Source organism: Amblyomma mixtum, chromosome 10, assembly GCF_055824585.1.
Source record: "Amblyomma mixtum isolate Tamu chromosome 10, ASM5582458v1, whole genome shotgun sequence".
In the NCBI taxonomy this organism is placed as follows: Eukaryota; Metazoa; Arthropoda; class Arachnida; order Ixodida; family Ixodidae; genus Amblyomma; species Amblyomma mixtum.
Genome location: NC_143021.1, coordinates 46972298 through 46996653, shown reverse-complemented (window position 1 = coordinate 46996653; position 24356 = coordinate 46972298). Strand labels below are relative to the sequence as shown.

At 44.4% G+C, this 24356-nt stretch overlaps 1 protein-coding gene and 1 long non-coding RNA gene across 20 annotated transcripts in view; one reads left to right on the top strand and one right to left on the bottom strand.

Annotated features, from left to right (window-relative positions):
• The window catches only part of LOC149325704 (polyamine-transporting ATPase 13A3-like), a 783814-nt gene that overhangs the window by 543400 nt on the left and 216058 nt on the right, over positions 1-24356 (top strand). The window lies entirely within an intron of this gene.
• Positions 3920-12284, bottom strand: LOC149325709 (uncharacterized). The gene is made up of 4 exons (XR_016286325.1): positions 12012-12284; positions 11025-11205; positions 9905-10136; positions 3920-4911 (listed from the first exon to the last, which is right to left on the bottom strand). It is a non-coding gene; the product is annotated as an uncharacterized LOC149325709 (long non-coding RNA).

The following is a 24356-nucleotide window of genomic DNA, read 5'->3' as shown; positions in this document are numbered from 1 at the left end:
GTAGTTCGTTAAAGATAGCTGGCACGTAATATTTTCTAGTTGCTTTGCCGTAGTGAGTGCGCACTCTCGGTTTATGATAGCGAGGAACATGTCTCAACGGTACCGGTTTCGTATTTATGTGTCTGTATGCGCTATTCCAAAAATATTTCAGTACTACAATTTGTTTAAAAAGATTGTCAAAAGAAGGCAAACCGGCTGCGGTAAAGACACTGTTGGGCAGATTTTCCTGCGGCAAGTAGAGAACGCTTGTAGCAATGTTTTTCAGAATCCTATTAACACGATATTTCCATGTGAAAGAGCAGTTAAAAAATCTAGCAACTGCCGCCGGAAGTCCTGCCAGGTGTGGATGGCGTACTCGTGGTTTTCGAACCACGCCTTGGCGGCGTCCTGGAGGGCAAAGTAGACGTTCCGAAGCTTGCGGTCCTCGTCCCGCAGATTAAATTCAGAGACCCTGTCGTACCCCTCCAACCAGACCCCCACATCCTCAAACTTGTCACCGTAAAACGACGCGGGCGTACGAGGCGTATGAAGAGGTAGCGGTGGAGAATTCACAGATTGCTGGAAGGTCTGGCTGGCCGCCGTCGAGGTCATCGTGCAGGGTGGTGCGATGAGGGGGCTAAGCCTCTCAAGCGGCGTCTTGACTTGTGGACAGGTGTCGTGTCCAGGGGGTGTGGCTGAGCGCTGGAGGTGTCTGGGGCCTCTTCGTACATTGATCGATACCCAGCACCTTCACCAAAATGTCACCGGACGCCGGTAGAACGTTCTCCCTGGCAGAACAGCAACTTGGCAGGGGCACTGGGCCGAGCGCAGCCGACCCACCCTAGAACCGAGCAGAAGACGACGAATTCCGGCCCCCGACAAAGGACGAAGACAGACCGCACGGGGGTGCCGGTAGAGGGTCTACAATAAGTATGGCAATATAATGAGATGACGGAGCCAGTAAACTGTATTACAGGTAGAGTAAATGCAAGAACCAATTTGGAGGGTTTGCATGGCAACGGCAACGGAGACGGAAATAACTAGAAGAATAGGAATGTGGTGGAGCGCATATGGCAGGTTATCGCAGATCATGAATGGCAGATTACCAGTATCCCTCAAGAGAAAAGTATACAACCGGTGTATCTTACCGGTACTCACCTATGGGACAGAAACGTGGGGGCTGACAAAGAGGGTTCAGCTTAAGTTAAGGACAACGCAGCGAGCTATGGAAAGAACAATGACAGGTGTAACGTTAAGAGATCGGAAGCGGGTGGAGTGGGTGACAGAACAAACACGTGTTAATGATATCCTAGTTGAAATCAAGAGGAAGAAGTGGGCTTGGGCGGGGCATGTAATGCGAAGGCAAGATAACCGCTGGTCCTTAAGGGTAACAGAGTGGATTCCAAGAGAAGGCAAACGTAGCAGGGGGCGGCAGAAAGTTAGGTGGGCGGATGAGATAAGGAAATTTGCGGGAATATGGTGGCCGCGGCTGGCGAAGGACAGGGTTAATTGGAGAGACATGGGGAAGCCTTTGCCCATCAGTGGGCGTAGTCTGGTTGATGATGATGATGATGGCTCCAGCCTTATGCTGAGAAATAATACTTGTATAGTGAGGTAAAACAGGGTACAATGGGCATATTATCTGGTTATCTCGGGCAAACACTAACATCTCAAGCATAATTTGTGAAATTATATTTCCTGTATGGCAGCTATGATCTTATCTTCGAGTCTGCAGCTTCGACCACCGCCGTTTCTGTACACGTTCACTTTGCTCGTCGGGCAACGTGGGACGATGCTACCTACTCAGCCCCTTCAAAAAAGCGCGCACATTTGGACGACGCTCTGGGCCACGACGCTGCCACAGTGTCTCGTCGCTCATCGTCTGTATTTCTACAGGTTAGTTACCGTCAAACTCGGTGTTACCGAAGCAATGATGTTTGCCTTTTGGCAGTGTCGTGGCCGCCCAGCCCTTTTAAGCGGGCTCGCTCTGCTATTGTTTGTTTTGCGCTTGTTGCTTCTTAATGGGGTGGGGACGTAGAAGGAAACCCAGGGCCCATGACAAAGGCGCAGGAAGAGAAATTAGACACCGTGGCAAAAACCGTATAGCGACTTGAAGCAAGCAACGCCACTCTTATTGAAGCAGTAACAAAAATGCTAAACATTCACGCCGCATTAAAAACAGACCTTGAAAATTTAACCAAACGTGTTAGATTGAAACAAGAACTTGAAACAAAACTTGAATTGGCTTCATCTGTTAGTACTTCGGCAAATCACGAAACTGGGTTATCATTATTTTTATTTATTTTTATTTATTTTAAAATACTGTTGGCTGTGCCCTTACAAAAATTTTTAGTAACATTCTTTAGAAAGTCTTTTGACAATTGTTAATAGAACCTATCAACATTGAATAGAAAGTCTTTTAAACGCCTTTGTACATTGTAGTAACAACCTATCAACCGTCTTCCGACAATTGGCCACCGATATCCAAAAGACTCAAGTACATAGAAAGTCTTTATACTTCCTATCATCCCCTTACCGACAATGTCTACCAACACCCTATTAACGGTCTTCCGACAATTGGCCACCGTTATCCAAAAGACTCAAGTACATAGAAAGTCTTTACACTTCTTATCAACCACATACCGACAATGTCTACCAACACCCTATCAACGGTCTTCCGACAATTGGCCACCGTTATTCAAAAGACTCAAGTACGAAGAAAGTATAATTCCTATATCAACTTTTGGAAAAGTGTATGCTAACTACATAGTACAACACTTTTACCAACATAGTTTTATCACTTCAAAATCATTTTGTGAACACTATCCTGGAGTGCTGAAAGAATAATAGAAGCAAAATGCAAATTATTACATTTATTGTGCACAAGTGTACATACGCGCTACAACACATGCATGATGCATCAAAATATTTTATGGAGAACAATAGAGGAACAGAATATTGCCTTCGGCACACTTCCCCTCAGTTCAATCTGAGTAACAATGACTGACACACAGCAATTGAAAAACATAACAGGTTTTAATTCACGATGTTTCGGCTGGAGGACCAGCCTTTTTCGAGTATAGTATAGCATTCGAAACAAAAGCTGTGTGCTTCAAATGCTGTAGTACACTTGAAAACGGCTGGCCCTCCAACCAAAACGTCGTCAATTAAATCCCGTTAGGTTTTTCTTACATATATACGAGGTGTTTCAGGGAAGACTAAGTAATTTTCAAAAAACAGGTATTTTGAGATGAATGTATGGCTTTTTCAGCATAGTATTACCAGTGTTGGCAGGCACCAGAAAACTTGTGAAGAGTCTTACGTAGTAAGCTGGTTAGCTAATTTTTATTAATGAACCTTTTCACTATCAGAAACTTCGTTAGAACATTAAGTTGGGCTAGTTGGTAACGGCTTGAAGGAATCATACTTTTAGCGGTAAGAACACACACAACACCAAGACACACACACACAGGACACCCGCTAGACTTCAACTATCTTTACTGGACACTTGTACGACATAAATATGTATCACTGAGCACACGCAGGTGCCTCGTCATCGGCATCAGGTCTGACTACGCCCTCCCCTCCTCCTCCAAGGCATACGGTTGCGCCGATAAACAATCCCTTTTTCTGCCAATGCCAGGGAGGGAGTGCTTACACACATGTCACCCGCCTCTTGAATACGAAAGGCCTGGGAGCCGAGAAAAAAGAAAGAGAAATTATCGAAGTCTTTCGTATTCAAGAGGCGGGTGACATGTGTAAGCACTCCCTCCCTGGTGTTGGCAGAAAAAGAGATTGTTTATCGGCGCAACCGTATGCCTTGCAGGAGAGGGCAGGGCGTAGTTAGACCTGTTGCGGATGACGAGGCACCTGCGTGTGCTCAGTGATACATATTTATGTCGTACAAGTGTCCAGTAAAGATAGCTGAAGTCTAGCGGGTGTCCTGTGTGTGTGTATCTTGGTGTTGTGTCTGTTTCTTACCGCTAAGAATATGATTCCTTCACTATCAGAGTTAGGCGTCTAGTTGCCATTAAAGATTTGTAGCAGTTACATGCACTGGAGGGGTTTCTTTCCCTGTGTGCTTTCAAAAGCGCATGTATTTTCGCACGATGCAGCCAAATTTTGTCGAGCCACAGCGGCGAAAGTAATCATGTTTTGTACATTCCAGAAACTGATATGGCTACTACGAACAACTGGCTAAAAGTCTCTAACTGCAACCAGTTGCAAACCTGTGTTAGTTAAAAAGTTAATTATCAGAAATTAGTTAACCAGCTTACTAAATACACCTCACCGGCTTTCTGGTGTCTGCTAACACTGGTAATATTTTGCAGCAAAAGGCATATTTTTGAAAACTACTTATTCTTCCCTGAAACACCTGGTGCATATAAATACTGCTCAGTTTCCTGTACAACACAGAAACGAAATAATTTCTTCTGTAACATGAAAGTTCCATGAGCCACATAACAAACCCGTGGAAAAAAACTGCATGCATATACACACATCTCTCCAAAACAGCTAAAAAATCCCACACAGTGAAACAATGCTTACACTGTCTTAAGACCAACATTAAAGGCTGCAAACACTAGCGAATTAAAAGTCAAACAGATGCCAAACATATGCCAAATGTCCCCATGGATGTAGATATTAAGCTATGAGCTGATTTTAATAAAAATGCATCAGCACAGAAATGCTTAAGCAACTTTGTTGGTGCACTATCCTGACACTTGTCCTCAATATCAGGCAGCCTGCTTGTTGTTCATCATCATCATCAGCCTGCCTATGCCCACTGCAGGGCAAAGGCCTCTCCCATGCCTCTCCAATTAACCCTGTCGTTACTTGTCTGCATCACCAGCGGAAGAGGTAGCGTCCTAGTGATGAGACGTGCGCACGAACAGGTAGCCTCCTCCATGGCAGAATGCAGCAGCAAGAGAACTGCACAAGAAAACATTCAAAGTATACAGTTATAGTAACTTCTAATAGAATCAAACAATAGTAACTTCTAATAGAATCAAACACGGAGAAGCAACAATCAGTTAAATGTGCACTAAAAGGCAGCACTCCGAGCGAGTTTGATAAGGCTGCTGAGTAATAGCATAAGCAGCAGTCACAAGACTAGAACTAAATGTAATGCGTCCTTGAACAAGAAAAAGCTATAACATGCTGTTGTGTTCAATTCTGCCCCCACATTCGAAGACTGAATGATATTCACAGGAACTGACATTAACGTGTTACACCTAATTAGGCTACCACGAAGAGATATTTAGCCATTCCAGTCATATGAAGATAACATGCAGGCCATCAAATATGAAAATTATTTTGTGTTTCTGATTTGTCTGCACAAACATTCAGGCAGCTTTTGTTTTCAAAAGTGATGGCACAAAGACATTGCAATATAATGCACATGTTGCTGTAGATAATGTATCATTTGGAGCTATACCAGGTGTTAGGGGAAAATGTATGAACAAAGAGTACAAAGGTGAGCAAGTTCGTCAGGGCAAGAGTGGCACACTCTAAAGCAAATGAATCAAAATATTAAGGCACACACTGCGTCAGATACAATACTTGTAAGTGACGCTGCATAGAATTACAAGCGATAAAAGCCTCAGAAACGTGCCCCTAAGGGAGCAGCTGGACTGGTAGTTTTTTATTTGTCCCGCAGCACATCCCTCCAGTGCTGAGGCCTGCTCATATCTGTTTAAGTTAAGAATACAAGGGAAACAAGCAAACAAGTGTTCCAAAGAAGATAAAAATGTGCACTTAGGTTGTTCTTTAGGAAATTACCTGTCACTAATTGCAGCAATAAATAAATAATAATAATAAACACCTTTATTTTTAGAGAACAGAATACAATCTTTAAGACAAGTCTGCCCAAGCCATAAAGGCTTGTAGGGCAGTACTCGGCAATCGATGAAAGACAGATATATTAAACAATAGGTGTTACAAAGCAAGCAAACAATGATAAACCGCAATACCTAAGGCAAACAAGAACAAAGAAACAGTTTAGGTTACCGACATATGTGTTTTTAAGAAGTTCTTTAATTGAGACAACGAAGGAACTCAAAAGATTGAATCAGGCAGAGAATTAAACATTTTTGGTATGTAATAATTACGAGTGAAGTGGCCATAGTGAGTGTAGCAGCGAGGTACCGTAAAACGGGGATGATGTCGAAAAGGACCAACAGGAATGAAAGGCACCAAAAATGTACTCTCCCAAAAGTGAGCACGAATGACTACATGATGGAAGAGTGCATCAAAAGAGGGCAGCTGTAAAAGCGAAAACAAATTGCAATCAGGTGAAGCATTTGTGTTGTATGCCACGGATCGAAGGATGTTCTTTAGTATCGCATTTAATTTCATTCGCCAAGTCTTTGAGCAATGATAATAAACAGTGACTCCATATCTGAGAATCCCATAAATGAGAGCATGTGCAATAAGCTTGCGAGTCTGAAAAGGTAATAAATAACGAACATTGTATAGTACACATGATAAACCACGAAGCTTGTTGCATACTAGGGTAAGATGACTGTTCCAAGACATATCACTGTCAAAAAGTATACCAAGGTACTTGACACTATTTGAAAAATTAATTGGAATGCAAGAACAATTAAGACAATGCGAAGAATGTAAAAACAATGGTTCAACAAAAGAAAGCTTTTTATGAGGATTACGAAAACAAATGAGTTTAGTTTTCTGTTGATTAATTGCAATAGAATTGTTTAAGAACCAGTTCATAACATGCACCATATCTGTTCTAAGAGCATCCATGGCCAGAGGCAACGAAGTATTTGTTGACAACAATAACGTGTCATCGGCGTATTGAAAGATGTAACATTTTGCGACAGCATTTGATAAATCATTTACAAATAAATTGAAAAGCAAAGGCGATAAAACAGAGCCCTGTGGAACACCTGCCGACAAAAATGATTCAGAACTTCGATGCCCGCTTATTTCAACAACTTGAGCCCGATTAGAAAAATATTCTTTCAGCAAATCTTTAAAAGGACCCCTAAAGCCCATCACATCAAGTTTTTCTAGCAGTAGGTCATGCCGAACACAATCAAAAGCTTTGCTAGCGTCCAAAAACAGACCACATGCGAATTTGTTATTATCAAAGCATGAGTAAATGATATCAGTAAAGGTTTCTAATAACAGAACAGTTCCTTTACCTTCAATAAAACCAAACTGTGCCTCTGATAAGATATTATTCGTGAAAACAAAACTGTACATAACTCGGAATAGGTGCTTTTCAAGAATCTGCGCAATCGCAGGTAGAATTGAAATAGGCCTGTAATTTTCAATAGCTTTTAAAGAGCCACTTTTATGTAACGGTTTAACTATGGCAACTTTTAAATTGTGTGGAATGAAGCATTCAGTGATAAAACCATTCAACATAAAAAGAAGTACCGACTGCAGTTTCGTGAAGTTCCGTTGGAGGTCACTCATCCTGATATTGTCAATACCTGCGGCTTTCTTCGAATTGAAGCTAAAGATTATGCTGTGAAGGTCCTGGGGTGTAATAGAGGGGAGAAAAGCTGAAGAAGCTGTGCAATATAAAGACCGAGGAACCTCATAGTGGGATAATGGAAACTTCCTGGAAACCTGAGAGAAAAATGCATTAAACTCAGAGGCAGCAGAGGGAAGGTCTTTGAAGGATTTGGCAAATGCATCGCTAATGGATTGTTTAGGGTTTCGTCCAAAAAGGCAATTGATAGTTGACCAAGTTTTACGCGAAGAGTGTTGGTTGTTACGGAAAGCCGAATTGAAGTAGTTACGTTTCGAGGCTCGAATCATGGCAGTAACTTTGTTTCTAAATAACCTGAAATTATCTTTGAGGCGTGTGTTGTTGGGAGAACGCTTGCAACGTGTCCAAAGGGCGTCTTTTTCTGCAATGGCCTTTAGAATGTCCCTTGTTAACCAAGGAAGGTTTGGGTTACGTTTTTTGATCACTTTGACCTTTTGTGATGAGGCTGTTATGGAACTGACAACCTGCACAAATCTATCGTATACGTTAAAAGAATTCGCTTCCTCGAGGAAAGAGGCCCAGTTAAAGTCGGCTATAAGTTTATCGAATGTGGCAGTGTCTGTATATGAAATTTGCTCCTTATTAAGGCATGATTTATTTGAAGAAGGAAAAAGGATATGAGAACCTACAAAGTAATGATCTGAAAGTTTGTATGTAATCACAGAAGAGAAATTCTGGGCAAACGGAGCTCTTATATTGATGTGATCGATACAAGAAGCTATGAAATGTTTTCCCAGGTACTCTTCTCTTGTGTAGTCTTTTATCGTTGGTTCAATACCATGTTTTGCCAAAGTGTTGAGGTACTCGCAAACAGATGAACGTGCTGGTGACAAGGTGTCAATATTGAAGTCTCCAATGAGGCATATAGCATGATTTGGCAATAGGGAGCCCAAAAAATTGTCGAGCTCAGAAAGAAATTCTTTCACATTTTGGGAAGGAGGCCTGTAAACTCCTAGAAGTGTAACCTCCGAACTTAAAAGTGATTTCTGCAATGCAACACACTCAGCAAAGCAAAATGTTGACTTTAAAGGGTAAGCATTCCATTTGCTGTGAACGAAAACATGAATTCCGCCGCCTATCCGATTTGAGCGTGTGAAAGAGAAACTACAATAATTGGGTAACGAAAAAGAGGAGAGAAGTGTGGAAGGGATGTTAATTTCTGTAAGTATGAATGCATCTATGGTATTCTTAGTGTTGTCAACAACAGCCAAAAATTCATTCCAATGTTTTCGTAAGCTGCGTATGTTTACATGAACTACACAGAATGCGTCCACCTTTGGCGAGACTAAGTTACAAAATTCACCAATATTGGCGCAAAGGGAAAAGGTACAGTTCATGATTCAAACTAGTTTATCTAAATCAGTAGAATCATGGATTCGAAAAATAGAAGAGACTTCGGACTTCCTAGCAAAGATTTTTCCATGTTTGACCCACACAAATTTAAAATTACTTGCCTTGCCTTTCTGCTTAGCCTCCCAGAGCAGTTTCCTGTTTGATGTGGTGAGGTTGTCGTTAAAGTACATTTCAGATAGCTCTCCCTTTTGCACTAGGGGCGTGATCTGGCTTCGATGACTCATCCATTTTTCTTTTGCAGCGACAGAAGTGAATCTCACCAGCAAAATTGGTTTTTTTCCTTTTTTCTGCGGAAGACAATGAGCTGCTTCGATATCTGAATCAATTAGCTCAATTTTCAGCTTCTCTGCCAAGTTCTTTAGTGCCTCAGACACCTGCTCACCTTGCTTAAGAGAGAACCCCTGTATTTCTAAGTTCTGCAGCCTACTGTATTGCTCCATGTCATTAATCTCTTTCTGAAGGTGCAGTAGCTGTTCATTTTGGCCCGTCGCTGTGGTGCTCAGAGTAAGCACTTCATCTTGAAGCTTCTGGATTGTGGTCTGCTGTTCAGCAGTGGATTTAACTAAGTCATCATATTTCTCGGAGAAAAAAGAAATAGAGGCGTGTATACCTTTAACTAATTCTCCCAGCGACTCAACATTACATTTCAGCAACAACAACTCATCCACTCTGCGAGAAAGTGAGCTGATGGCGTCCTTAATTGGCAACAAGCTCTCTATCTTGGCAAAGAGCTCCTCAAGAGTTCTTGACGAGCTAGCCTTTTCATTTTCTGAATCTGTACCACTCTGTAAGCCACACTGCGGACAGCACCAGTCAGCGTATGCTTCAAACTCTCTTTCGGCAGCAGACTTTGCCGTAACCCCTGAACATTTTTTTTTATAATGAAACACCTTATCACAACCCGAACATGTTAAGTAATTGCCTTCGGAGGGCAATGCTTCCGAACATTTGAAGCAAGTTGACATGGTCACAAAATAAAACGATTAAACAGAAACGCAGTCGGTGGTGGGCAAAAGGCAAATCTGAGAGTGCAAAAAATACAACTCTCACCTGCAATAAAGCTGTGATCAGCTCCAGCCAAACGCCCGCCACCGAGTGCGCGCAGTGCTCGTTGACAGCGCCTTTTATCCTCCTGGAATTCGGCGGGGGCGGGGCAGGAAGCGCTCAGCACGATGCCCTGGTGATAGTGACCACGCTGCGCAGTGGTTTTCCAGGCATGCTCCGTCTTGCTTCAAAGATGATATGCATCGCAGGTGATACCATCCGCTTGGTCCTTGTAGTTCTGCAATAAAGCTGTGATCAGCTCCAGCCAAACGCCCGCCACCGACTGCCAAATACCTCGAGAAAGTAAATTAAGTTATTTACACAGCTTATTACAAACCTTGATGGCACGGGAGAAAGGCAACATCAAATGCATCGGTTCAAGTAAAGCCAGGGGTCTTGTTAAGGTCACAGCAATATTTGTTGACTTAGGCTCAGCTAGTGTAATGCAATCAGTAACTGAACGTCGGCATGAATAAAAATAACAATGCACCAATACTCAATTCCAAATGCATTTCAACTGTACAGTGCAGTCAGTTGTGACAAAGGGAGTGTGAAAGAAAACCTCAGCAATGCTCATGACATATCGAATAAGCACCTTTCTCCCGTACAGCTAAAATATAAGCTTTACAGGGTTTCATGTAATGCAAGGATAACCTGGTAAGGTATCAATTATTGATGCTAGCAACAAATATGCTTCTAAAGCAGAGTGCTCCACTTGAACACCAATATTCAATTATGCATTGCCCGTTAGGCCATGCCTATCACATCACTGGTTCACTTCAAACATGCCATACCTTGTAAGAGGTAGGTACTGCTGAAGTAAACCTATAAAATTTATTTGCTGCTTTTAGACTGCTGTATAAAGGTCATGAAGCAGATAATTGTTTTAATTTGGTCTATACTGTGGCCAAGATTTCCAAGCACGAGAGGCATGAGGGAAAAACTATAAAAAGCATTTCACACTATATAACACAATGCACTTGACTAGGGGAGTGCTTTCATGATGCCCGCAATATCTTTCCCTTTCTCTTGGTCCTCTTTTAAAAGAAAAAAAAAACGAAAGAGAGAGGGAGCCTGGAGCAGAAGATTTTTGGCAGGCTAAAAAAGACAAGGAAAATATACCCACTTGTCTACCTATCCTTTTACAAGTGGCGCATGCTTGATATCCAGTGTCAATGGCTGATAGAATGAACCAGCCGGTCTTGATGTCATTTGCCTCTGGTTGAGGTAGCATTGGCTCGATGACAGATGAAAGCTGGTGCAAAAGTAGCGTGATGATACCGGTGGAGCAGCTGTACAGGGCTTGACTGCGGGAGCATTTGAAGAAAGGCTGCATTAGAGCCATGCTTTCATAAACATCACAGAAGGCACATCCCATTACAACCTCTAGCTGTTCAGTCCAATGTGTTCATGAGTGGAGGCTAATGATTAATTACCTATGCCTCCAATAGTTAGCAAAAAAATGGTTTACAAAGCTTGTCATACTTTTCTTAAAGCTATTATTCGCGAATCACGTTATACTTTTATCGCTTCAGACTGAAAATGAGGGAATGACATAAATGTAGTGAACGTAAAAAAATAAAATGACAACAAACCTTCCATTGTGCGATTACCTCAGCTACACTGCAATGGAATGGTTCTGCTATTTTTAATCGTCGTTTCGTTGACCAGAACTATCAAGAAACACAGCACTTGATGTGACTGCGACGTAGAACGGGCAATGCTCCTTATCCAGTAAACACTCAGGCAGCAGAATCAAAAGACGCACGCCGCTACAAGCACTTTTCGTTCTTATGGTCTCCTTTTCACGCGCTGCTCCTGTTCACTCGGAATAACGAATCAAGCAGCACCCCATAGTTCTCGGCGTGCAACCAAATTCTATCACATAACTCGTGCGCCGAGGAGCTGACGCAAAGAGCGTGAGGAGGCGGGTTAAAAGTTGCATAGTTGGCAAGAGAGCGTGTCAGAACACCTTCTCTCTGCAGACGATCGCGTGGTGCCCGCATTTTGCACCTCACTGCGAACAAGGCGTGAAGACCAACCCAAATGCATTCGCAGCCCTCAATCATACCCCCGACACATCGCAGAAGTCATTTTCCAGTTCTGTACTTACATTTGTCAACGTTCACGGCAAGCCGTTTCTTCTATCGGGCATCGGGCGCCGGCCGCTCTCGGCGTGGTTGCGTGCAGTACGTCAGAGCAGTTTTTGAGCACTGCGTGCGCGTAAGAACGTCTTCCGCAGCACTGGAGCCATCTGTCACCTTCCGAGTTCAGTCACACTACCACAACACTAACGAGGCAGCACATTTAACACAAACAAACTGAAGAAACGCACCCAGAACTTCACAACCGTCGCACCCGCCAACAAAGAGTCGTTTCAGCGTCCTAAAAAAGATAGTGTAGCGCGCGGTCAACATGAGACTCGCAATCCGCCGCCAGCGAACGGAAAGGTGGCGCTAATGTCGCCTAACTTTACACGCATTAAAAAAAGAATCGATAAAGCCCTTTTTGCCACAAACTTGTTGCATTAAACGACAAAATATTTTGTTTCAATTACAAAGTCAGCAAATTTGAATGATTGAGGTGAAAAAATGCGACTACTCACAACCATCTGTTTCTGGCGGCGCTGCGAACGAAAGCTTGGAAAACCGGGCAGCATGCCGGGCAGCTACAGGCGACGCATCTGGGGCCAGGAAAGCCGCAGCCGCTGCACGGCTGCACTGTCTGCCTAGTTCTAAGGCTATAACTCAGCTCCCCGTAACTGCGTCGCAGAATAAGGAATGATGATGATGTTGCCAAACGCTACTGGTTTCGGTTTTTATTTTCGCATATTGTGTGGCTTAGCGTACTCTACACAGCTTGGCTCATGCGATTTAGTGTACGTGTGTGTACCTAAGGAACACGAGCGTTCGCACGCCGCGTTCGCACGCGGTCCTCGGCTCGGCCTCACGTCCGCTGATGGCAGTAAGAAAATGCGAAGAATGAACACATGCTTTCGCGCGTCTACTTCGTATGACTACGTTAAAACCCAACACTTTATTCCAGGATTCCTTCGTCATTGCATTACGGGAAGATAGAAAATACAGCTATCACCACGTTTTCCCTCGCCACAGCTTCGTACCGTGTTTGCGTTGAAGGAGATGCAAGTGAAGATGCGGAAGAGGCACTGCGCCTGTGCTTTAGCGGTGCTCAAAGTGGGGGCTGCTCTCACCCTAGCTTTTTCCATACTGGAAGCTCCTCTGTGGCTCAGTACTAGCGAAAAATGTAACAAGTCAAGAATGAGGGCTTATAGTGCTCCAATTGCCGTGCACCTTCCTCATGCAAAGCCCTTGTTACCGCAGTTGAGTACAGCGGGCCGCTGTTACCTGTTTTGTTTCTCTATACTTCTCTTTATAGTATCGGCCTTTATAGTATAGTATCGCCGAACATGAATAAAAATTAATATTGCCTTGCCTGAAATTTCGCATGTACAGTCGCCGAGGAACGAAGCAACTTGAGTTCTCGAAGCTGTAAGCCTGCACACGTTACACAGAATTTACTCGGAGCGCGAAGCGGTGCGGCCCTTTTCGCGCGGGGTTTTTCAGTCCCGTGCGATCAGCCATTGCTGGTCGCTCGAGGAGGAGGGTAGTGCGAGGGTTTAAATTGGGCGCTCCCACGTGGAGTGGCATAGTGTACCGGGCACTTTTGCATGGCGGGCAGTGTGCAGGGAAAGTGTGCTTGCGGTGCAGGTTCAGGAAGCTGGTGGTATAATTTGGGCGCCATTTGGGCTAGCGAGAACGTGTCATTCAATGAGTGTGGAAACACATCGGTGCAATGCTAAACTTGAATTTTTTTGTAGCTCGCAACAATAATCCCTCTGAAACCTCAGAGCGAAACCCTCTTAATGCTAGTGTGTTTTAGCACCGTCGTACGGTACATCACTGTTCAACTGCACGTTAAAATATGACCTATCAAGAATTACAACAATAGCAACACCAACGTGTTTCGAATTGGCAGAGTTGTTGTACAGCTCTGCTGAAATTCTTTGTTAGTTATGGAATGTTAAATCTCTTTAATGACTGCCTGAGTACAGAATTTAAGGACGAATACGCAGCAGAAAGCATTGTTTTCGTGTAGAATGAGCCATCAGCGAAACTGATTCGCTGTAACGAAGTCATCATTGCGCTTATGTAACACAATATGTCACTAGCTCCTATTTTTTCTTAAAGTTCTTTTAATTTCCTTGAAGTTCGAGGCAATAATACTTGAGTATTCTATGAATTCATTCACTTTGTACCAAAATTATTTCGTTTGCTGGTAACTTTTTTCGTAGACTTCATACAATCAAAAATTGTCACTAAATGTCTTCAATTCAAGGCACGTTTCTGAATTTCGGGATAAATGTTCTGTTATGAACTTTGCCCTTTTCCCCGCACTCGAAAATGCGAAAGCAGTAAAGCTAGTATTGAGAAAATTGAACTGAAATTTCTAAAAATCCACAGCGTGCTCGGCTATGGGAATGTGATTGCAAATTTTTGTTTCGTCTTCAAGGTTAGTTAAGTTGCCGCTTTGAAGTTGTCGGCTACAGTACTTGATTATTTTAGGCTTTTATTTGTTTATTCGCATCACCAAAATGCTTTCTCGGTTCGTAGTATATTTCTATTGACAGCAGTATATAAGCAGTAAGAAAATTGTATGAAATTTCTATCAACAAATGTTGATAAAATATGCCCTAAGAAAATGTGACTGCAAATGTTTGTTTCGTGTTCAAGGTTGCTTTAGTTGCATTGACATGTTAGGCTAGAGTACTTAATTTAGGCATTTATTCTCATTATAAAACGTTCTGTCGGTGTCTAGTATGTTTCTACTGACAGCAGTACATAGAAAGCAGTAAGGAAATTGTATGAACTTCCTATCAACGAACGTTAATAGAATATTCTCGGCTAAGGGAATGTGAGTGTAATGTTTGTTTCGTGTTCAAGGTTGTTTTAATAGCTTTGAAGTGTTCGCCTACAGTACATGATTTGAGGCATCTATTCGCATGACCAAAAATGTTTTGTCACTTTCTAGAGTATTTCTGCTCACAACAGTACGTAAAGTACATAAAGTATTAAAATGGAATATACCTTTTGTTTTAAAACGTTTTCCCATATCCTGATTACATTCCAAACGCATTTGCTGCGAATAATGTTGGTCGCTTTTCGATATAGTGAAATTGTTGACTAGCTGCAACAGATTCCACCATGTAATCAGGTAAGATGTCGTCACGATTATGCGAACAAAATAGTGTTAATCACCTCGAACGCCATGCAGTTTGTTCATTTACTTCTCTCAACGTGTCAAACTGCGCCCAGATTTTCTAGTAACTTTCTATTGACAGGAGTAAATACAAAGAAGTAACAGTCTACCAACTTTGTATTGACAAAGGTACATAGAATGTAAAAATTAGTTTCTAGTAACTTTCTATTGACAGGAGTACATACAAAGAAGTAACTTCTACCAACGTTGTATGAACAATTGTTGATAGAATGTAAAAGTTACTACAAGGTTACTAGAGTCAATAGAATGTTAATACAAATTCTAAAGAAAGTTGATATCCATTTTTGTAAGGGTGGGGCCATTACAGTGGTGGGGCGTGACACTTGAAAAGCAAAAAGGTTCCGTCAATTATACAAAAATACAAAGTAAATCTTCATCTATACAATCATTTCTTACCGCGTAATGTTTCACTTTTTATACAGAAGCAGTGTTAGGAAATATTCACATGAAAAACAGTTATTTCACACAGAAAAGGAAAAAAATAACAAAAAAATTTCTACATTCCCTGCCTTCAGCTTAGGCGAGTTGATTAGGCGTATGACACAAAAAAAGTTTTTAGTGCGAAATGGAGATAGCTTTTTCGAAAGTTGTTAATGTACTGGGCTGACTGACTGGACTACTAATGTATCTAACATCGTCAATAAAACTGAGTACCTAGGAAACCGGTCGCGACGTTCAAATGTCCTGTTTTATGGTATCGCCGATACTGACTCCTCTGAAAGTTGGGAGACGTCAGAGCAACTTGTCAACGACTTCTGCCGCGATAAGCTTGGAGTCACTGTTACTTCCGTTGCTGGGGCGCATGGTGTGGGCCGTTTCTCGACCGAGAAGGCACTGCAATTATAGCGAAGTTCAGTAACGATAAAGAAATTGAAGGCATTCTAAGTAACGGCCGCAAGCTAAAGGGAACTAATTTTAGCATCGGACGTGATTATTCGCTTGCTGTCCGTAACAAACGCCGCCAGCTGCTTCAGTTCTCGAAAGCGATTAAAAAAGATGGTGACCGCGTGCGCTTGGCTTTCGATAAATTGCCTATCAATAAGGATACTTATCTGTGGGATGTCCTCAGTGGCCGAGTGGTGCCGGTTAGTCTTTCCACGACCGACTGACCGGTTCCAACACCCACGTCATCGTTTTCAGCGTCTTCATCATCCTCGTTGAACACTGGTCTTAATTCAGAGAATAACAGTAGTTTCCTTTTCACTAATATCCGAAGTGTACTTTTAAAATCTGTTGCCCTTTCTTCCCTCGTCGATTCAACGTGCGCCTCACTTCTGATATTAAATGAAAGTTGGTTGGATGATTCTATTCCGGATGCTAATATTCTTCTCAGTGAATACGAATTTTGCTTTTTTTCGTTGTGATAGGAAATACAGAAAAGGGCGTGGCGTCCTTATTGCTACAAAGAAACAGATATCTGCTGTCCCCATCGCTGTCACTACTTTTCTTGAATATGTTTGGATACGGTGCAAAATCGGTGTTGCTGGTGTTGTTATTTCTGCCTTCTACCGACCACCAGATATGACTGCAACATTTTCAGGTGAATTTTATAGATTATTGAGTGACTTATATGTGCGTTTTCCTAACTCGATTTTTCTTGTATTTGGTGATTTTAACTTCCGAAACATTGATTGGCCTAATCTTACGCTTAACCCCAGTGACCAGGAAGCCCACATGTTCCTTCATACCTGCTTAGATTTTAGCTTGTTCAACTTATCACTGATCCTACCCGCCGCTCCGCCACAACGGCAAATATTCTTGATCTCGTCTTAACAAATAACCCTGAGGTTTCTTCCGATATCTTGCATTTACAAGGCCTATCCGATCATGACATCATCACCGGGTACATCACTCGTCCATTCGGTAGAAAGAAAATATCCACTAAGCGAATTCATTGCTACAACCGCGCTTATTTCGATGGGATTAACTCTGCAGTGCAATCATTTTCGGAGGTCTTCCTAGCTCACTATTCATCTCGCTCAGTCGAAACAAATTGGAAATCGCTTAAAGACACATTGACTAATCTTGTTGACAAGTTTGTGCCAGTCATCACCATCAGATATCATAAAAATGCAAGATGGTTCACAAATCGCCTTCGTCGTCTTAATAATAAGAAAAAACGCTTGTACCGCCAAGCAGTCAAAACAGGTCTTCCATCGTCATGGACACCTGACCGTGATCCAGTAACTGAAACTGAGTGTGCACAGCTTCTCAACGACGCCTTCGTTTCAGTGTTCACCCATGAAGACACCACTTCCTCGCCCATGTTACATACATCTGCCGTCACTTCCGGGCCAGAAATTATCATTAGTGAATCAGGCATTCTTGCCCTTTTGAATAACCTCACAGTTACTACTAGCTCTGATCACCTTGGATTTAATAACAAAATACTAAAGAATGCCTCTCTAAACCTCTATCAAGTATTGACATCACTTTTTTAACAATCATTATCATCTAGTACAATTCCTGATGACTGGCGTACAGCGAATGTAATACCCATTTTCAAATCCAGAGACCGCACCATTCCACTTAACTATCAACCTATCTCATTAACCAGCCACATCTGTAAACTCCTGGAACATATAATTCATACTCAAGTAATTATCTAGAAGAGCACGATATCATTTTCAAATACCAGCACGGTTTTCGCAGGGGTTATTCATGTGACACACAACTCGCTGGATTTACTAACGACATATTTTCCGCAGTAGACGCTGGCTTACAGGTTGACGCAGTATTTTTAGACTATTCTAAAGCTTTTGATCACGTTCCCCATCACAGACTCCTAACCAAATTGAAAAACTTAAATCTCCCTCCCAACGTTATTTCATGGATAAAACAATTCCTCTATAACAGAAAACAATTCACCTCTGTCCTAGGCTTCTGTCTTCTGTCCCCGTAACATCTGGAGTACCCCAGGGAAGTATACTTGGCCCTCTGCTATTTTTAATTTTCATTAACGATCTGCCGAAGTGTGTATCGTCTCAAATTAGGTTATTCGTGGATGATTGTGTAATATATCGTAATATTACTAATAAAACCGACCGCCATTCACTTCAAATTGATCTTGACGCTGTAACGACTTGGTGTTCCTCCTGGATTATGTCTCTAAATGCATCTTAAACAAAGTTTATGTCGTGTACTAACCGTTCCTTAGGAGAGCAGAAAGTTGGGCAAGTTGGTTGATATGCATACTGAACCGTTCCACTAGTATACTAACCGTTCCACTCGAATTCCTACAGCCTCAATAACGATAGAGTAGAACTTACAAGTTACAAGTACCTAGGAGTTCACTTTCGGTCTGACCTAACTTGGCATTACCATATTAACACAATCTTAGCATCAGCAAATCGCGCACTCGGCCTTCTTAGGCGTAATCTCAAACACGTGCCTTCACACTTAAAAAAACTTGCTTACATCACGCTAATCCGCCCGAAAGTTGAGTATGCTTCTGCCATATGGGACCCTCAACAAGCTTACATCATAAACAACATTGAATTCCTGCAAAACCGGGCTGTTCGCTTTATCTTTTCAGATTATTCACGCTTCACCAGTGTCACAGCATTAAAACAACGTGCCGAGTTGGAACCGCTATCATGTCGACGCCATTTCGCTCGCCTAACCTTACTTCGCAAACTGTGTCAGCATCCCACCCTCCACGACGACTTCTTGTTGCCACACCCTGCAGTCTTTCCTCGCCGCGACCACGATAACAAAATAAAACGCACACATGCCGTTCATTGCTCTAAGCGAAATCATTCATTCCTCGCACTATAATAGATTGGAATAACTTTCCATCACACATAGCTACTGAGGTTAATCTACAATCGTTTCAGCATTCGTTAAAGCAATCCATCGACTAACAGATTTGTTATTTTTGTTGTATTATGTGCATTTACTGAGTATTTTATTCTGCATTGTTTGTTGTGTTATTTGTGTACATTGCTAGCTTTAAATCATTATTACGTGTATCTTGTGCGATGCCTGTGCCATATTTTTATGCTTGCATCCCCCCCCCCCTTTGTAATACCCTCGCACGAGGGCCCTTAGGGGTATTGTAAATAAATAAATATTCACTGGTCAGTACAACGTAGAATGGCTGAATGTAACCGTGCCCAGTTCCCGAGGTAGCAAGTAAATTTGAGCATTACTAACTTTGCCTTCACGCCCGGAACAAACTGCTTCGCCTTTAGAGGCGAGAGTGTCCAGGGGGAAAGGTCAGAGGCAGTAGTTTCTGTGGCTGATTAATAGTGGGGATGGGCTGGAGCTGCACAGCTTGGCCAAAGGTAGAGTTGGAGTGGGTGAGGTGGACGCGATGTAGGAAGTGCTTCTTCCCTTGGAAAACATGGCGGAGATGTGTACCCATAGTTTCCTGGGCGGCAATCACATCTAGAGGGAGGCAACCTGCTTCCGCTTCGGTTCCTGATGCAGAGGAACCCTTCGAGAGGCCAAGGCACATCCACAGGGAGTTATTGCACACAGCCTCGTGGATCTTCTTGATTGTTGTAGATGGTCGGTTGGTTGGTTTATGGGGTTTAACGTCCCAAAGCGACTAAGGCTATGAGAGACGCCGTAGTGGAGGGCTCCGAAAATTTCGACCACCTGGGGTTCTTTAACGTGCACTGACATCGCACAGTGCACGGGCCTCTAGAATTTCTCCTGCAAAGAAATTCAACCGCCGCGGCCGGGATCGAACCCACGTTATTTGGGTCAGCAGCCGAGCATCATAGCCACTGAGCCACCGCGGCGGCTGGTTGTTATAGATAATCTTTGAAACAATGGAAGACAGCAGGGCAAGGTTCCAGCGATGTAGGCTCTTTCAAGCAGAACCATTGATGGGCAGTTGGTGCCTCACCGCGTTCCCGCCATGAACCTGAAAACTTGCGATGCTGCAGCGATCCTCTCGCTCAGTTTTTGAACTGAGGTGATCACGAGAGATTTCTGTCTATCTCAACACCTAGGGATCGCTGAGTTCATACATTAGGTAGTGACCGGCCAGCTAGGAGGAGCGGATATCGAGTCATCGTTTCTCTTGTCAAAGCCATGGCAACACCCTTTTTAGGGGGAGATGAAGGCCTCGGCGAGTTAGGTACATCGAGAGGCGGAGTAGCGATTTTCGAACGCGTTGCTGGCTAGTTATCACAAGCTGCCTCTCTTGCAGAGTGGAAGTTACGGGATCTGCCAGCCCCTCTGAGCCGCGGAAATTACGGGATCTCACCGCCCCTCCGAGCATGCCTCGACATGATTCTCCGGGGCAGCGACTGGGCGGCGCGCGTTCGGACGATGAGGCGCCGCTCGACCCGGAGAGGGAATAAAAAAGGGGGACCGCCGCCCGCCCTGGCAGTGCGCTCTGGGGAGGTGCAGCCTCTCGGGTCGCTCAAACGGCGTTCGTTCGGGGAAAGTGTTATTTTTTATGCGAAGCATACTAGCCGCACAACTGAGCTCTTCCTTGCTGCGCTGCGCGCGGCCGCGTAGCTACCACTTGACCTACATCGGCGCACCACGTGATATGACGTCACAACAGCTGTGAAAGCTGGGGCTCAACTCGTGCGCTCGCTTGCGGACGCGCAGCCTCCGCCGGCGGCCTTATGCTTCGCATCCTAGGCTTAACTATAAGCTAAGCAAGGCCATTTTTTTTTCTTCGCCGAGCCCGCGATCAACTCCTCGTTCTTCCTCATCTGACACGACCTCCGCTACTGAAATCTGGAACTACGACGCTCCGCCGAACAAGAAAGCCGTGAGAACTCCCTTTTTTTGTGCAAAAGACTGTCGGTCAATTGAACATTCTTTTCGCCTTTTGTTTAAACCTCGATCTGGCTAGTATTTAACTTTTTTGTTCTGTGCAGCTGTTTCCCCTACTTACTATATCTGTAACATTTACTTCGCTATCGTTATCTTCTGCTTTTATCGCGGTGTTAGTTCATTGTCGCGTTTTTTTTGTTTGTTTGTTCGATTATTATGCAGTGTAATTTGGACTACCAGTTGTAAATATTCAATTGTTTGAAAGAGCGGTGACTTACTGTGAACTTATTCCTCAATCCCACACCGACACACGTGCTTCACGGGTTGACCGGCCTAACTTTTAACTGTGTACTCAAACTTCATAGAGGGACGACGGGTAACCGTAAAGGGGATCCCGCGCCTCTGTTGACCGTAAAGGCGGAAGTTTTGACATAATTGTTTGTGACATAATCGGCGTCCGCGAACAGGACTGGTCAACCAAGTATCGGTGAAGGAGAGAGGAGTAGGTAATTTTTTTTTTAGTATTGAGTCCTAGCGCTTCCCACCTAAGATGGCCGAAGCAGAGTTGGAACGACTTGTTGAGTTTGGCCGAACTTTTGGCTTTCAGGGTCAAGAGCTGCTCAAATGTGTAGAACAGGAGCGAGCTCGTCGCAGGGAAGAACGCAATGAGTAACGTGCGCGGCGGAGAGGAGGCAGAACTAGAGTCGCAGAAAGCTCAAGAACTGTCTAATCTCCGGATGGCGGAGATGGAGAAGGAAAAGGAGTTACTGATGCTCCGAGGAGAACTATCGAATAATCCGGGAACTGACGATAGTAGCAATGGAGAGACAAGGTCCGTAACAACAGGGGAGAGTCAAGTTGCTCGGCCCGACCGCGTAAGCCCGCACAAGCTGATGCCGGTTTTTAATGAGGGCAGAGACGATCTTGACGCTTATACATCAGGCGTTTCGAGCGCGTCGCGGAGACAAAGTTGGCCTCGCGGCCAGTGGGCGACGGCCCTTAGTCTTTGTTTAAGCGGCGAAGCGCTCAGCGTTTATAGTCGCATGTCTGCGTCCGAGTGCTTGGACTACACTAAGCGCCGGCAGGCACTCATGATTCGCTTCCGTATGTCAGAGGAAGAGTTCAGAGAAAAATTCAGGTCTGCTAGTCGCCGGAACGAGGAAACGTGTTCACAATTCTTGACGCGCCTCCGGAACTTCCTAGACAGATGGATAGAGCTGTCCGATACTAGGAAAGAGTACGCAGATCTCGTGAACCTGATTCTAAGGGAACAGTTCCTGTCTAACTGCGCCACTCCGCTACAGATGTTTTTGAAAGAAAAGAAGCACGCACCCTTAGCGGAAACAGTAGCAAGGGCAGAAAAGTTTGTGGAGGCCCATGGCTGGCCGAACTTCGGAAAGCGAAGCGCCCGGAAAGATAGGGCAGAAAACGCCATCTCCAAGAATCCCGAGAGAAAGGGAACGCAGCTTCAGTCATCGGACGAGAAGAGCCAAGGTAAAAAAAAATGTTTCATTCTTGCGCGCCCGGGACACCGCCCAGAAAATTCCCGGGCCGCCTCCTCCGACGAATCAGGACAGCCCAAGAAATGCCACAAATGCGGCAAGCCAGGTCATCCCAGCTAGAGATGCTGGGCAAATGGGGCCTCAAAACAGAGAGAGGAAAATCGGGAGTCCGCTGCAATGTGCATTGAGAACGGATACCTAGAACTGAAGCACGGAGGGAAGATCCCCGTCATCAACGCCGGTCACACCAGTAAGGAATGCGTAGCTAGGGAATGCTTACCTGTCGTAGCCGGCATGATTTGGGGCCGAGCAGTTCGAGTCCTGAGAGATACAAGCTGCAACACGGTGGTGGTAAGGAAGGACTTGGTACGGAAGGAAGATATCACCGATACGAAGTCTCCAGTTTACTTACTTGACCACTCAGTCACAAGGCTCCCAGAAGCTTGGGTCGATGTCGACACCCCGTACTTTAAGGGACGACTCCGCGCTAAGTGCATGGAGAATCCCCGGTACGATTTGGTGCTGGGAAATGTGGAAGGTGGTAGGCCAGCAGACGACCCCGATCCAGACTGGCACAAGACAAAAGAAAGCGAGACTACGAAGTCCACTGAAGTAAACTTTGGAGAGTTAGCACCTGACGCCGAGAGTACCGCGCCCCTTTCGGGTACCACTGAAGCTTGCCCGGTAGTGACTAGAGCGCAGGATTGCAGGGATAAAACTCTGAAAAAGCTTAAAGTCTTGCAAGGCCTCCCTATTGTATGCCACGAAGAGTTGGTTCAAGAGCAAGAGAATGACGTGACCTTACGCCCGTGCTTTGATCGCGTGAGCCCGCCGCGAGGGAAAAAGGGAAAGGGCAGTCACCAGTTTTTCGTTGCTAACGGCATCCTTCAGAGGAAATACTTCGCCGAGTCTGGCATGGAGTACACGCAAGTTGTTGTACCACAGAAGTAACGATTAGCCATTCTCAGGCTGGCACATGATGCGGTTGATGGGAGGTCACCAAGGCGTGAAGAAAACTATACTGAAGCTGCAGACAGAATTCTTCTGGCCGGCAATGCGGGCTAACGCTAAGAGGTTCGTTGCCTCTTGCGATCTATGCCAGCTCACAACTCCGAAAGGTCACACTCCACGAGCGCCTTTGGTCCGAGTTCCTGTCATTGAGACCCCGTTTCAGAAGGGGGCGATCGACATTGTTGGCCCACTCAATCCAAAGTCCACTCAAGGCAATCGATACATCCTGACCATGGTGGACTATGCCACTCGGTACCCTGATGCAGTCGCACTTCCTAGCGTCGAGACCGAAAGGGTAGCCGAAGCGCTTGTCGAAATGTTTTCCCGTGTTCAAGTGCCCAGAGAGGTCCTGAGTAACAGGGGCACTAATTTTACGTCCGAAATAATGAAAGAGGTTAGCCGGTTGTTGTCGGTAAAACAGCTGCTTACCTCTCCCTACCACGCGATAGCGAATGGCCTAGTCGAACGGTTTAACGGCAGGCTTAAACAGATGCTAAAGCGCATGTGTTAGGAGAGCGACCTATTGGGACCGCTACCTGGCTCCACTCCTGTTTGCATACAGGATACAGGGAAGTACCACAAGAAAGCCTCGGCTTTTCCCCATTCGAACTCTTATATGGGCGAAATGTGCGTCGGCCTCTTGCTGTACTTTGGGAGCTTTGGACTAATGCAGCCATCCCTAGCGAGCTGCGAACTACGTACGAGTACGTCCTTGCTCTACGGGACAGACTGGAGAATACCTGTAAACTCACCCACGAAGAGCTGGAGCGCGCAGGAGAGCGTTACAGCCGCTACTACAACCTCAAGAGCCGCAAACGCTCCCTCAAACCGGGAGAACAGGTTCTTATTCTCCTTCCCACAGAGCACAATAAGCTGATCTCACCGCCCCTCCGAGCATGCCTCGA